Source organism: Dermacentor variabilis, chromosome 1 (assembly GCF_050947875.1).
Source record: "Dermacentor variabilis isolate Ectoservices chromosome 1, ASM5094787v1, whole genome shotgun sequence".
NCBI classification, from domain to species: domain Eukaryota; kingdom Metazoa; phylum Arthropoda; class Arachnida; order Ixodida; family Ixodidae; genus Dermacentor; species Dermacentor variabilis.
In genome coordinates, this window is record NC_134568.1 from 230853909 (window position 1) to 230869603 (window position 15695).

Consider the following 15695-nt stretch of genomic DNA (forward strand, 5'->3'; position numbering starts at 1 on the left):
AATGCAGTCGCCAACAGTTTTTTCTAACTGGCTTATTCATTCAGGATTCCTCTGTGCACCATCACAATCTTCATAAAACCAGTGTATAATCTTGGTAAGTTTGTTCAGAGCGCAAAAGAACACACATGTACAGGTGCGGCCACTGCTAGTGGGAACACGGGAGCCCATGGCATCACTCTGGGGAGTGCCCCGCCACCGGCGTCTCATGAAGTATTGCGGCACAGGCACGTTTAATTAAATTAAAAGATGCCTGTGACATCTTTTGATTTAATTTGCAACAATGAAAGGTGTAGCAACATTTACGTTACTTAAATGCATTTAAATATAACCTAGCATAACTGTTCTGACCTTGGCTATTTCGTGAAAATTATGGTTGTAACAAGCTTGTAATATTTTTTCAATCTGTATGATTTTTATGATTTTTTAACCTCCAAGCAGCATTATTTTTTACGATGATTGTTCTTATCTGCAAGAAAAAAAGCTTGCTATTAACTTCCCTTGAATCATTATTAAATTGATTTGACATTAGGCTACTGAACTGCTGGGGGCCAGAGCGAGGCCAGTCTTTTGTTCTTTTTTAGTGAAGAACATTATCCGATAAAGAAAAGAAGGAAACTTGAGAGGGATCTGTGTTAAGGTGAATAAGCTTACCTGTGACAGCCAGTTTCTTTCTTGCAGGTGCCAGAAACAGAGCCACCGGCCCTTTTGTCACTACACCTGGCCAGCATAAGAGATCTGGGGCTGCTGCCTTTGTTGTTCATCCGAGAATTTGCATCAGCCGTAAATGCATGTCATTATGCAGTGCCATATAATTGAGACTGGGCCTTGAGATCTGGCTCTGTGGCTCCCTCTTTTCCTGTGTTATAACTGTGTGAAGTTGACTGGTGGTTCTACATGGTGATCACTTGCCAGTGATGTCTTAGTTGGGCGCCTGCTTTCAGATATTGCTGTGGAAAAACATTCAGCAATGCTTCAGTGCCTCTACGTGAGTTCTGGAGTTTGTAGTAGGGTAACTGCTGAGATGGCATGAAGCATCTTCCCTGTCAGATATCCTCCTGATGCCTTATTGGTGGCAGTTGGTGTGTTTGGTGTTCTGTAATATTTTTAGGACCTTATCTGAAATGTGTTATACTGAATTAACTGTGGCTTGTTACACATATTTTAACCTTGCTGCTCTTAAATCATATACAGTATGTAGTAGTATATTTTAAATGTTCCCAGTGCCTTGGGCACTCTGCAGGAGGGAACACCTTACTTGAGTATAATTACCTAGTCGTGTAGCTTTGTTGGCTTATAAAACTGATGCTTGCTCATGTGCTTTCCGTTAAGATTATTATGAGGACTCTATAATGTAACCTGAGAAAGGCGCTTTGCATCTGAGTCTGTGTTAGTGCATCAGAAGTACTGTCTTCTATGAGTTTTAGTTGATTGACATATGAAACTTGACACTAGTTGAACCGTGCCTAAGTCAGAGTATTTGCTTGTTTTCTCTGTGGTATTTTAACTGTAAATAATCAGAACTTTCTACTACTTGTGGAGATGAGTCATGTAGTCCAATTTATGCTGTAAATCTGTACATATATCAAAAGGCACACACAACTACACCTACGCTGAACTTGCCCAGAGACTATGGTAAGCAGAATAACTGATGTTGCAGAGTAATGAAAACAGGCACATGCAAAAGGTTGTATGCAAAGTTTACCATCATTTTAAGTTTTTAATGGTACTTATCCTATGCGGAATTTTAGTGTATCCTCTGTGCAGCTTTAAGCATATTTTGTCTAATGAGGAGGTCCCAGTTGGTTCTTTTGGAAAAACTTTCAGCCTGTCTGTGCACACCTGAGCCCTGAAAGCGGTGCTTTGTAGAAGCATGCCTTGCTGGAGATGCAGTTTGTGCCCTTCTTGTCTGCCTTTAAGATGACAGTGCTTACATTTGTGTACCAAGTCAACTCTCCTATTTTGTTGCACCTGCGCAGCAGGAATGCTCAAATTCCAAGTGCTTTATTAAGTAATGAAATGGGTGAGAAAGAAAGGAAACATTATTGCTGCCTTGCAGTGGCTTGTCTAATCTTTTTTGTCTTTTTCCTATGAATAACAGCATTGAGCAATATTTCAGGCAAGAAATATTGCTCGATGCTTGGTGCTAATGTTCTAAAAGTTTAGTTTTGAGATAATTATTTTCAGTAGGTAATCGAGCACAGGAATATTTCTGTATTAAAAAAAAAGAAAGAAGACCAAACAAACTTATTTTTATAGTGGGGTGACCTGACATAAGACCTATTTTCCTAAAGCTTGCCTTTACAGTCTGAACTGGTGTGATGTGATCTGAAGTGACACTAGAACAAGACATGGAGAGTTGGCAGCAAACGCCTCCCAAGGAGCACTGTGTTATTTGTTATCCATATTGATAGTGCTGACGAGACTGGTGTGCTTTCATTGTTGTGTTGTTTTGGACATTGCTGATTTTCTCAATGCATGTATCATGCAAAATTACCCAGCACAAATGCATAAACTTGCACAAGATTTGTCCTTGTATAGGTCCCATGTGTCCATTGTGAAGTCTTATGTGCATGGCATTTGTGTTTTTGTTACACTTTTGCTTTTAGATTACCTGCTTTTTGACATGGTCACTCCTGGTATGTATGACTGGACTACATTGGGACAGTTATTTAAATACCTGGAGAGGAGGTGCTCTCACAAGTCAAATTGATGAAATGCAATCGAAGCACATCTTGGTATAGAAAAGCCAGGAAAAACTGCACCAATGCACCTAAGTCAGACATGCCATTAGTTCACTCATTTAAGGAGATTCTTTTTCCAATATTTGACAACTAATATGCTTTGCTGCATTTTTGAAGTAATTAACAAGGTGAAGCTTTTGTTTCCTAGCTACAAGTATTCCTTAAATTGAATAGGTGTTGCTAATCCTGTATTGTGGGAATGCCCCAATTTCTAGTCCCAGCAGGCTATCTATGGCTTTGTTTATGTTCTTTTGATACTTGCACTAATGCTGCACCTGTCTACTGAATCACTGTAGCATCACCAGCATCTACTGTGTGTGCAGTTGAACTGATATTTCTGTGAGAAAAATACATTAATAACCTGCTTATTAATATACCTTGTTTTATCTTTTGTCATGGATTAATACATAAAATAAGAATTGCCAGTCAGTGTCTGTCTCTGATCACCATATGCAAGAAGACTTCTTAAAGGGTTGGTGATTCAGCATTTAAGGAAATCATATTTTTTTTTTCCTGGTGTCAGTCTTCACTAAGGTCGCATTACCTCTCCTATAAAAAATGCAGTGATATGTTGTACAATGGCAGTGATGTTATCAACATGTATAAAAATTTGTGCCAATGTGCATAAATTCATATAACAGGGCATCTGTGTCATCTGGTTGTCATCTGCAAAAGATGAAGTGTTTGTATGTGGATGTTACGATTTGGGTGTTTCTCATTTGCTAGATAAAATATTGTGATCACCTATTTGCTGCCACTTTTTGACGTTTAATGTTTATATGACTTTGCAAGCAGGATGTACTCGGTAATATAAATTTTGTGTTGCACACTGCATATTCGGAGCTTCATACAGTAAATTCTCGTTAATTCACAACTCGTTAATTCAGAATTTCGGATATTTGAAGTAGCTGCCGCGGTCCATCCAACAATGCAGAGAAAGCCATATGTAACGCATCCTGCTAATTCACACTGAAATCTGCACCGCCACCGATAATTCGAACTCCGCGCCATCGTGGATGGGGAGAGTGCCAATGCACGGGAGCACGGTGGCAACGCTGGCTTCGCCGTGCAGCTTTGCTCTTTCCATTTGCGGCCCTTTGTTTAGGCCTGACTGGAGAGAGATGCATTTTCACCCAAAGGGTGTACATTTCTTTAAGAGTGTAGGTTTTTGGACGCATCGACGTCGCAGAGGTGCATTTATAGTGCAACGTTTTCGGTGCGTCTTGCTTGCGGCCAGTCACGCGAGGCCGCTTACGCTGCGCCAGCAGAAATGCCGTCCCCTCTAGACTTCGACGCGCGCACCGTCGGCAACTCTCTTCGTCACAGATGCAGAACAATCGCCAACCCGCACACCGCTTTGAATGGCTGTCGTTGAGGCTGTCTGTGACCATTGGCAAAGCCAATGTTACTAGACTAGGTTCAGTTGTTGAACTCTGCGTAGGCGTCATATATCGCTGGCGCCCCCAGTGCCAGCGATATATGCGCTGGGGGCGGATATAGATACCTGCGGGGGCGGATATAGCTACCTGCGGTGCTCCCGCCTTCTGGCAGCAAATCTTTGATTTGCTGCCAGAAGGCGGGAGCACCGCAGGTAGCTCTACGCGGGTGCAGCTCTGTGTTGGCAAAGGTGCTCGGGTCCTTCAACTTCGCAACTTACAAACTCAACAAATGTTTTCACCGATGTGTCTTTTTTATGTTTGTGTAGCCTCGCGTTTAGCATATTGATTGAAAAACTTTACTGAGCTGTGAAAATGCTGCTGTGCTCCCCCAGAGTGCGCTGTTGGAGTCCTTAGTCCAGGGCCCCGGCAGGCCTGGCCATCTGCTGCACTCTAGTAATCAGCTGCTGCTGAATAGTAGCAGATGAGTAGCTGTAAGTAGCTGATTAGTAGGTGTAATCAGCTATTGCTCATTAGTAGTAATTAATTATGAATGCAAACACATTACATAGCTCATGAGACGGGAAATCCGGCGTAGTTTGATGTGACCACACGATGGTCCAAAAAGTCAAGGGAGCCGAAGGCAGCCAGTCGAGGCAGGTGACATCAATTCAGGCGTAGTTAATTAATCGAAAGTTAACAATGCAGATTGAATTTAGGCGAAGTTAGTTAAAGCACAGTTAATGACAATAGAGTTGAATAAGGCACTCGAACCCACGACCATTGGTAGGAGTGGAACCCACTAACTTTGATGTTAATTAAGGCAAAATTAATAAAGTCCCAGGCGCCCCTAGCTATCGCCTAAGAGATGCGAAGGCAAAAGCCTTGTAAAGCCTACTCTAATTCACCTTTGTCATCCTTAATCCGCATTAGTCCACCCTATTCAGCCTTAATACTCCTTCATCCACCTTAATTGACCTTAATTCACTTTAATCAAATCGTTAATCAATAATTAATTAACTTTGTTAATCATTAATCATCTCTTATACATGGTTGGACATGCTTGGGTTTGCTTCTGGCCTTCCTTGAGTCATGTGATATTTTCTGTATGTCACAGTGCAACCTTGAAACATAGAGATCTAAGGCTTTCCCCTTAATATGGCTAATTAAGGCACTTGAACCCACTATCTTCTGTGGGAGTTGAGCCCTCGACCTTTGGCGGTGGCAGTGATTTCGCATTCATCCACGTAGGGATAACTAAATGCCCCTTGAATTTTATTTATTAATCATGTAACTAAACAATTAATTAATTAGTATAAATTGTTGCTAGTAATCTACACTTGTAGCTGTCAGCAAGCCAATCGGTTAATATAATTATTTAATGTATAATTTAATTAGGTGCTACTCATCAGCAGTTGAGGTCAGCAAGCCAATCACTGCACTTTTAAAACAGTAGGAATAAATAAAAGGCACCTTCTCTCGATGTATACTCACTCTCAGCACTTAATTTTGGGATGAAAAAAAAAATGAAGCTAGTACTATTTTCTTCCATGAGAGCACCACATTCACACGTGCAATGTTAAAACCTACGTGAGCTTTGCTCGCTTGTGAGCAGAATTTACTTGCACATTCAAGGCAGGTGCTCGCTGCAGGAACTGCACATAAAAATGTATTCGCATCACTGAATAAAATTTGAACATATGGGCCGTAAACTCCTCAAAATACACACGGCATTCAACATGCACAAGAGTGTCGCAAAAATTATTGAGACTAGAAAAACACGCATGCATACACACCGCAAAAACATGTAAATAGCCACTGACAGTGCTTTGCTGCCTCGTCTGCACCGTGATGACCGAGAAAAGTGCGACAGCACCATGAGATGCGAGGATCGGTGGTGGGTCCATGCAGTCACAGGAGTTTGAAAACTGAGCCTAGTCTAGTAACGTTGGGCGAAGCGGCGTGGGCACGTTTTTTCTCTGCGCTGAGCATTGTGGAGTGTGGAGCAAGAGCTATCTCAATGACCGGCATGTCAGACCGCGTTGACCGAATGCGATTACGTTTGCTGCTCCAGTGCGTCAAACTATAGATGTTCTCGCCAACGTGACGTAGCATGTGTGCGTGCGTGCTCAGGCTACATCGGACTATATACATACCTTAACCGAGCAGTTTTTTTCTGACTTCCATTAGTTTGAATTTCATATAATGTGAATTTTTGTAGCATCTCCGCAGAATTCAAATTAACGAGCTTTTACTGTATGCATGGTGGCTGAGAATTGAAGGTGCAACACGTCACACAGATTGATGTCCATTGTTGCAATATTATGCTAACACATTGAATTGAACACATGAGGGATGGGAGGTGTATTTTGGGACACATGCTGTGTACACATAAGCAACATATTTATCATTTGCTTACATACACTAAAATGTTGATGAGATGAGAATTAAAGTACTACTAACCATAGTTACTCCACTTGCAAAAGCACTAGTATTATTCACAGTGGTAAATTCTACCTTCAAGAGCTTCATTAAATTAGTGTGTACTATCAGCATAAGTTTACAAGGCACGGGATATGCAATAAAGCTGAATATTTCTGTAGCATGTAGTCTGAACTTCAGGTTTACAGCTTTCACTATTATGAGCAGCTGACACATTGTTGTACTGCTCTACTGGCTGTAGGCACAAAATATGTGGGAACTCAGTTTTTATTTTGCAGAAGCCTTTGCGTGAAAACTTTTGTCGCTTGTAGTACCTAGCGTTTTGATTGAGCAGCCAGGTGGCACAACATGTTCTTTGGGCTTCCTTATGTAATTACTCCGGTGCTTGTGTACTGTCTTCTCTTTCTTTCTTTCTTGCTGCTCTCTACAGCTGTTCTTGTTACATGTAGCTTTAGCTACAGGTTTCTGGGCATGTATATACTACGTACTAAAAATGCACCTTCGAAACTTTTTTTTTTACCCAATAACTTTTTTTGCTTTCCTTCTCATGGATAACAGGTACAAGCACATGCAAAAGTCTGTAGACCATGGGGGCTATGAGAAAAAGAACTAATTTTTGTGAGCCTAGATATACAGCTTGAAATGAAGTGGCAAAAGACATGTACTATGCATTTCAACCAATGCAGTGCATGTCCACTTTGTTGGCTCTAGGGCTGTGCCAGAAAAAAAAATTATAGTTTTTTACATTGTCTCCATACTTTTGTTTGCAATGTTAGACTAAGGCATCACTGGTGCAACTAATTTGTGTAAGTGTTTTATTGATGTGAGGATTTCCAAATTGCAACCTTTCAAGGCACATTCAAAATTAGTGTGCAAATTTTATGTGAATAACCTTTAGTGTAGTAGACTCCATTCAACTTGCTTTCTTTATAAAAAAAAAACAAGAACAAAGCAGCACCAAGCATTTCGTGGCCATTTCACATGAAGAAACTTAGCTCTGAACCTCCTCTAAGGTGAATAGTTTTTATTGTCATTATTCTATTAATGCATTTTGCAATAAAATATTTATAAGAGGTCACATTGTTACTACAGGCGCATGTGACAAGCTGAATAAGCTGCAATTGGCGTGGTGTACATCTAACATTACATAAAAAGTTAGTTGAAGTGAATTTAATGTTCTTAATAAGCTCCTGTGTACTTATTAGTGGCATTTGTTTAGTACAGATAAGGTAAGTAAACTTTTTAAAATTATTAGTGGTTCTGTTTTGTGGTGTGTTTTGCAAGTGTTTGTTGTTTTTCTGAGTAATGCTTTGCATGTAATCTTTAATTACATCGCAGAAAATTTGGCATGTAGTTGTCTTGAAGCTGATGTAGCTGTTAATTAAAAGAGAAAAATGTTCTTGCTCAGATACTTTCTGCAGGTTTTGGTTATATCCCATTTATTGATGATTTATGTTGAATATTTGGTAAGACTTGGCTCAGGATTGTTTTTACTTTGTTACGTTGTTTGGGTTTTAACATTCCTTTTGCTAAAAAAATGCTCTAGTATGTTTTATTATTGTACAGATTAGTAACTGTACTATCTGAGACACATACTCATTATTACCTGTAGCTTGCCAGCCTTGAGTTTATATGTAGGTCAGTGTAGTGCACATGTTGAGCAGATGCTGCTGCACAGCTTACATTGTAACTTTTGAACGCTGCTGATTGTAAAAGCTGAACCTGTCCAGCTGATGACACAGTAAGTTTTCAGCCTCTGTGTTGTTAGTTAAACCGTGTTAGCAGTTGCAATTTTCAGTAGAATTATGGACTAGTCAAGATTAATTTTGGTTAATAAATGTGAACATTTTTCTCACACTTGTGACATTAGGAGAACACTTAATGTACAGCAGTAAGGAAGGCATAGGCTAGTAATTCTTTCACATTTTCTAGCATTGCTTCTTGTTTTGTAAACAATAGCTTGTACATTTGGCAGCCAGAGCAAGTGCTGGAGAATGTTTATTGGTTCATGATTGCATACCAAAAAAAAGAATAAAGTAAAAAACCGTAACATCTACTACCTATGAGAACTCTGAACCATTGAAAGGCAGTACTGCAGGTGACTTGGCCACCTGTGTTATTTTTTATTAATGACTCCGTCTTAGGTCACTGTATGTCATATGCCGTAAATAGGTTGCTGTTTTTCAAATTCAGTGTTGGTAACTTTTCTTGAACAATGTCGCCAGCTTGCAGCCCAAAACGCCCCATTTAAGTTGCAAAGTGATGATGATGACTTGTAATTTTGCTTTGTTCGTAGATGTCTTCCTTATTATTTTTTAAACTATAGCTTTAAGTTAATGGCTGCATTGGTGAGTCAGCAGTTGAAATGCAAAAAGGCAAAGCAACTCCAAATTTTCCTAAAACTGTATCAGAAACTGTATCAGATCATTTAGGCAAGCAGCTTTGATGTGCCCAGATGGCTCACTAATCTCTTCGGTATGATTTTGTAAATACTGACAAGTAGAGGTGCCTATCCTCCTTGGGATAAAATGGGAATGAGGCATTGAACTTCATTAAACTTAATGAAGATTCCTTGAAGAATTTTCCTTGAATAGTTTATAGTCTATTTACATCACTGAAAAAACCACTAACACTCCAGGAGGGCAAAGTTGTTAGTTGACTGAAAGCTCGCTAAATTTTGCAACTTCCTTGTGAAGTTACCCACATTAATAGTTGATACATCTTTAGGAGGTATTGCGACTCTGTCGCTCTCTCTAGCTTTGTGCTGCTGTTTAAGATTTTAAGATATTTTATAATTTCTTAATATGTACAACTAGCTAATTGTCCTAGAACTTGTTTCAGAAGGCTTCAGAACAGAGGACCCTATCACTTTGGGTATGCAACTGAGCAACCTTTCACTGCTGCGGAAGCACAGTGCACAAACCACCTTTTAAAATTTCTGTTAGTGTTTGACCTACAAGAAGTTGAAAAATGGCACATCCATGCAAAGCTGACTTTGGTTAATGTTGTGGCACTGGTCACTGCAGAAGCCACTAGTTTACTGCTGTTTTATTCTGCTGTGCACTGTGCCTTAATTTCTGAAGAAGTGATTGGTACAGCAGCCTTTTGCTTTCCATCATCTTACCTTTGCCACAAAGATTGAGCATTAGAGTAATGCTGTTCAAGACTGCATTACAATAACTGTTTCTCTAACTTGGTTGTATGTGCCCCCTATGGATTCACCACCATGGAAATGCAATGTCAGAACAAGTGCAGTGTGTTTTAATCCTTCTGGCACAGATCAGCAGGAACAAGCGATTATTATGTAAAGAGCTTCATCTCTTTATCTCAGTTTTAATTTCTAGAGCTTGAAGCAGGCAGACATAGTACAGATATTGTCTTTGCATCAAATTGCATGCACCAAATGGATAACAGGCACATCATTTGCTATTCTAAAGCCATCTTACTCTTGTAAACCCAACGCTGGCCAGCCGAAGCTCTGTGTACTGCCAGTTCTCGGTTCCCTATTCTAAAACTACTGTTATGCAAACCATGTCTAATAATGGTCTTGTATTTTATTGTGGCTATAGTATACTGGAAAGCCTTTGAGATGTTTGTACATTATTTGAAGGAAAGTCTAAAACAAATTGGCCTAGTGGACACTTAAAGTGCAATACTGTTAACGAAGATGATAGCACAAAGAGGGTAGCATGCCAATATCTACATTAAAAACTGTGTTTATGTACCTGTAGACAAACTGTTTGTCACATTATCATCTTGGCAATTGTAGCATTACTTCTTTTAGAAAGTCAGTGCTGTGCAGTTTACTCTGCTTAAAAATGAAAAGTCATGCTGCATCTAAAGCATTGCTATCATTTGCTATCATTGGGATGTATGCATGTTCATTAGCTTGCTAAAAGCACATTCAGTAGTGCTGTTTGAAAGTGTATAAAATGAGGATGTTTACTCATTGCATCATTCAAATATGTCAAAAGGCACTTATTTGCAAGTTCAGGGCACTTCAGTCTTCCATGGTGTCCTTGACATTTTGGTTCTACCAATAAACATTGGTGCAGCAAGCAATTTAACTTCCAATCTAATCACTCTGTAACTAAAGAATGGCCTGGGTTTGAAGGCAGTCCACAGTAGCTGGTGCTTTGCTTGCGCAAATGACTGATGCCTTCATAGATAACAGCACAACAAGCACATATATACTGTGTGTAGTATTGGTAGGGTTTTAGCATACCTATGTTAAGGTGCTACTTCATGAAAGAGGAATTTTTCACTAGTTTTGTTCAGCCAAAATTCTGCCCCCAGAACTACATTTTTCTGTTGACCGTCCTGTGCAGATGCTCTCACAAGTTGCGTGTGCACCGGCTTGAGATGGTATAGCTTCCAGAATATTGCTAGCTTCAAGTGAAGCTTTGCTGCTAAGATTCTAACTGAAGGTTTCCTGTTTAAAAGGCATTGGCTGATGCATATTACAGTGATGGTTGTGTGATTGGTGCCATATACAAGATGTGGCAAAAATGCCTTAATTTTTTAGTGTCGCAACACCATTGTTTTTATGCCCTTATTTTATCATTTAACAAGACTGTATACACATTGCCTCACCTTCTATGCAATACAGTGAAAACTGGGTTGCGTGAGCCATCCAAGAATGAGAAATGGGTAAAGGACTCATCCATTGTCCACTGCTATTCTTCCAATGCATAATGCCATTTGCAAGGATTGCAGTATGATCAGTGGCTCACTGTGAGCAATCTCTGCTTTCTCCCAGGCAGAGTTAAGTGGTCCCTGTTTGGCTGACGTAACCCATTGCTTTCACTTCTCTGCATGGAGTTCTTAGGATGGACATAACTTATAACAGTGTGGCGGTGCTGGTGCATGTGATAATTGTCATCCTAGAATGATATTTTAAACAGGCTTATTAATGTTCTCAGAAAGGTGCTTGCTCTTCCATTTGTCAAAATCTGCTAGAATTCACATGACACATTAATATGGGACTTTGAAAAGCGGGAAAACTAGGCTCCTTAAAAAGAAATTATCTCCGAGATACTGCATATATTTTTCACCTGGTTGTGTGTGTGTTATGTTGTTCTTATTATGCTCAATTTAAATATTAGGAGTACCATGCTTCAGTTGTAATGTGTTCTTCTCTAATGTCCCATTTGTGTTACTTATTCTTAATTGTTGGCAACACCTATAAATGTTATTCTGTGTTGATTGATCATATACTGATTGAGATATGTACATGTTAAATAATACATCTTGTTATTGAACCCCAAGTGTTGTCTGGATGCTTTATTCAGCTTTGGCACAATACATACCGAGATTTCGACCAAGTTCTTGGGGTGGCTGTTGTGGGTAGCAATAATTCATAAATGAGGGCAGACGTAACTTCTTTTTCTTTTTTTCATTTTGATGTTAACCCATTGATTGTGGCATGAAGCCTAGATTCAACGAGAGCACAACAAATAGTTAATTACATCACTTTTTAATGTGATCAGTTAAATATATGTGCCAAGTGTATTACTTGGCTTTGTGAGGGAAGCAGGAGGCAGCTCATGTCATCAAAGCTCATGTGTTACCACAGACCATTGACACATGCATCCACACCACAATCCTGCCACTCAAGGCTAAGTAATTAGTTGAGGATAAGAGGAGGTAAGAGGGACTGCTTACATTCCCAGAGAAGTGACTGTAGAGGATGAGGCTTAACCAATGTCAAATACAGAGAAGTGCAGACTAGTGGATCGAATGGGCAGATTTAGTGGAACATGGCCAGCTTTCAGGAACACGGTCATTGTGTGGCTTTAATCACTGCACGAGGCTGTCTGATGCACATGGGAGTGGTTGGCAATAGCTCATCATCACTACCTTCAATTTCAGTAGTGTTTAGTGCCTCCTACTTCATGTCTGCCTTGAAAAAGACAAGCCCACTTGTCAAAACGTTGGCTCCTGCCTTCACTTTGTTCTCGTTTTCTCATCGTCTTGAATTTTCATCTCCCGCCTTCCCCCTGTTTTCCATGTCTGTATGTATGTTTTAAACTGATCACATTAAAAGGTGATACAAAAAATTATTTGTTGTGCTTTTGAAGAATTGAGGCTTCACACCATAACTGCAGTGTTGACCACTACCTGAAGCAGTTTCTACAATGTTTCTAACGCAATAGCATTAAGAGCCCCGTGTCACAGAAAATCCGATGTTGGTGTTGGCGGAGTTGGCCGTGAGCGAAAATTTCCGTATATATTTAGGTATATGTATATGCCATGCCTTGCTATATGACATGCAGCATAATGGGGTCATATTGCCACACCATTCTATCACTAAAGTTGATCATACCGTGTGTTACGTTCTTGACAAAGTTGTCACTTCTCGGAATATTGAGAATGACAGCCCACAAAGAAATGTCATGAAACAAGACACTGACAATGCATGGCTTTTATGTTAAATCTTCTCAGGCTTAAGTATTAGAAGTGCAAAACAATAACAGAAACCTGAAAATGATGTAATTTCTTGGGCGCAGCTGTGCACTAAATCTGGAATTAACCCATGCAAAAGGTTGCGTTTGTACCATACAGCTCGCCTTCGTGCATAGCATTCGCCACCAGCGTTTTCCGGTAAACATTACGGTTACATAAGCTGTAGTTGCTGGGAAGCATGAGAAGTAGTCGGGGATCTCTGAATGCTATCGCATTCCACTCTTGAAGGCGAAGCTTAAACGTCCTCCAGTTTTTTCTGTCAGTATTGTAGTTTTTGGTGACTGCGTTCCCACGTGGTGTCTAGCACAGCAAGAATTGTACCAAGAGTGTTGAAAAGGGTCCCTCCACTTTCAGCGATTCAACTAGTAAGTGCCCTTTCATTATTCTACGATGTGTTATGTGCCTTACTTAGACAATATTATGGGCGCATTTTTGTTCAAGATGGAGCAGATCATATAAGTGCTTAAAAAGTATAAGTGTGCTGCAAACAGATCGTGGTCTGTGTCTGTGTGCTTCCAAGTTACTAATTCAGCCTTGCCATACACTCTGTTAGCCTCTTGGTTAACTCCTATAGTAGAGTGATTGCCCCAGAAAAACACTTGTCTTGGATTCATCCCTGGGACCTGGGCAGACTTCTTTTTCTTGCCCCGCAAAGCTTTCTTTCTGAGAAGCCCATATTGGTATCCTTTGTAACATTGTGCTATGTCAGTTGGATGGATAATTTTTTTTCTTTCGTGAAGCGCATTGCATAGAAACAATTTCACATTGCAAATGTATCTGGCAGGAATTAAGCCTTTGTGTTTATGCTAACAATTTACAACTTTTCATATGCTGTTAACTACTGGATGTACAGTATAAAGTATTTACATTAAATATATGTAATAAACAATAATAATAATATCATAGAAGACCTTGACACATCTGTCAGGCATGTGTAAATACCAAACATATGATATTTTGAATTGAATATCAGATTGAATCAAGAAGAAAAAGCCAGATATCGAATCAAAGACTGAATACCATGAAATTTAGCACAAACATGCTTACGAATTTTGTCCAATAAAATCCGATACTGCACAAGCTTGGGAGTTTACTGTTGTTACTTAATAATGTTGGCAGCTGTCGATAACTAATACCTGGGAAATGACATGCGCAGCGTGGTCTACTTATCAAAGGGAACACCAAATTAGTATGCCAGCACCAATTAGAAATCCGTTCTTATATGAAGGCCCAGAAAATTCATTGACAAAATGTCAGCCTAATGCTTCAAATCAAACACCTTTCTGCGTGTGGCGAGGTTGCCACACTAAATCACATGTTATGGGCATGTCGGGACTTAACAAACAAGTCGGGCAGTGCCGACCCCTCCGTCTCTTCCACCGCCAGCCTCCGGTCGCGCTGGAAAACCGCACTGCTCAGCCCGAACTTGACAGCACAACTCTGAGCCGTCCAGCGAGCCAAGGAAGCCGCTTCGAGACAAGGTCTCGGAACCGTGTCCGCGGCAGGTGCCCAGACCCTTTAAGAAGACGCCGGACTCAAATCTTGTTGATTTGAAAATAAAAGCTTACACTCTCTCCTTCTGTAGTTGAATAAATGTTGAAATCTTGTCTATTAGGGACCTTAAGCCCAAAAAGAAAAGTTAATTGTGCTGCATTAGTGTGCCGCATTAGTAAATTACCCTTGTACACTATGAAAGAAACCTACTTGCTGTGAGGAAAGGCTTGGCAAGCCAGAAGAGACAAGAGCGAAATACTGGTGGTGACGCAAGGGACGTCACCTTGAAGTTCCCACACCAGCTCGTTGTGATGTCATGAATTGGTGTCCTTGATCTAGTTAATCTTTTATCAGTAAAGCACTACTATATATTGCAATCTATAAGAGCTAAAGACTGAACTTGGCAAGTTTCAAGAACTAATGAGCCACAACGGCCCAAACACGAGAAGTTGCTTTGAAATACTTGTACTGATGCCAGGCACGTACTCAGGGGGGGGGGGGGGGCGCCCCCCTCCTCAAAATTAAGCGGCATACCCCCCACCCCCCATCCGCCCACGCCACCACTCCTCACACACATTCCTAAAGCGCCGACAAATCAATCTACTCGGCGGTCAACATGTTGCTGCCTTTTACAGCGAAAGCAGTGTATGACTAACTTCCATAGGTTTTTTTGGCGTCCGGTAACAGAAAAAAATCATCATGTGGCCCGTTCCTGGTGATAGTGCAAAAAGGGTCCAAGATCAATGGCACATATCTTGGCACATATCTTCGATAATGGCACACATCTTCGGCACGGACTCGCGTATGGAGAGAGCTTAAAGCCTGCTTCACCCCCGCCTGGGGTCGGCCCGGTATTGCACTACCTTCGGGATGGAGCCACGTATGGGGGTGCTTAATGCCTGCTTCACCTCCGCCAGGGCTCGGCCCGGTGTTGCACTATCTTCAGGACCTGCCCACGTATGGGGAGTTCTTAATGCCTGCTTCACCTCCGTCGGGGGTCGGCCCGATGTTACACTATCTTCAGGATCGGCCCACGTATGGGGAGTTCTTAATGCCTGCTTCACCTCCGCCGGGGGTCGGCCTGGCATTGCAGTGCCTTCGGGATGGAGCCACGTATGGGGCGTGCTTAACGCCTGCTTCACCTCCGCCAGGGCTCGGCCCGGTGTTGCACTATCTT

At 40.9% G+C, this 15695-nt stretch overlaps 1 protein-coding gene across 5 annotated transcripts in view; it reads left to right on the forward strand.

Annotated features, from left to right (window-relative positions):
• Positions 1 to 14600, forward strand: part of LOC142558599 (endonuclease/exonuclease/phosphatase family domain-containing protein 1-like) — a 75707-nt gene extending 61107 nt beyond the window's left edge. For all 5 annotated transcript variants that reach the window (XM_075670762.1, XM_075670780.1, XM_075670787.1 and 2 more), the window contains exon 11: positions 679 to 14600. The gene's annotated coding sequence lies outside the window, so the exon portion shown is untranslated. The remainder of the gene's footprint in view (positions 1 to 678) is intronic.
• The last annotated feature ends 1095 nt before the right edge of the window (positions 14601 to 15695 follow it).